Source organism: Pygoscelis adeliae, unplaced genomic scaffold (genome assembly GCF_000699105.1).
Source record: "Pygoscelis adeliae isolate BGI_AS28 unplaced genomic scaffold, ASM69910v1 Scaffold160, whole genome shotgun sequence".
NCBI classification, from domain to species: domain Eukaryota; kingdom Metazoa; phylum Chordata; class Aves; order Sphenisciformes; family Spheniscidae; genus Pygoscelis; species Pygoscelis adeliae.
In genome coordinates this window covers 2908316-2908618 of record NW_008824035.1, presented here as the reverse complement: position 1 = coordinate 2908618, position 303 = coordinate 2908316, and positions in this window count along the sequence as shown.

The following is a 303-nucleotide window of genomic DNA, read 5'->3' as shown; positions in this document are numbered from 1 at the left end:
GTAGCAGGGGAAGAAGGGAGCCCAGGATGTGTGCACAGAACTGGAAGTTGCTGGAGAACACAGGTGATTTGTAAAAGGTAAAGTGCTGAGCAGTGTATGTGGAGAGAGAGGATCTAGGAAGAAAATCCACAGTAAAACAGGTTGCATTAGTTATTTTGCGCATGGAGTAGTATGTTTGTTTGCTTATAGCTTCTATTCAATATTTAAGAAAAATAAAAAAAAGTGCTGCTTTCACTTGGATTGCACATTTCTGGCCATGTCCAACTAACAAACTTCTGTAGATGACCTGTCCTTGCTTTGGCA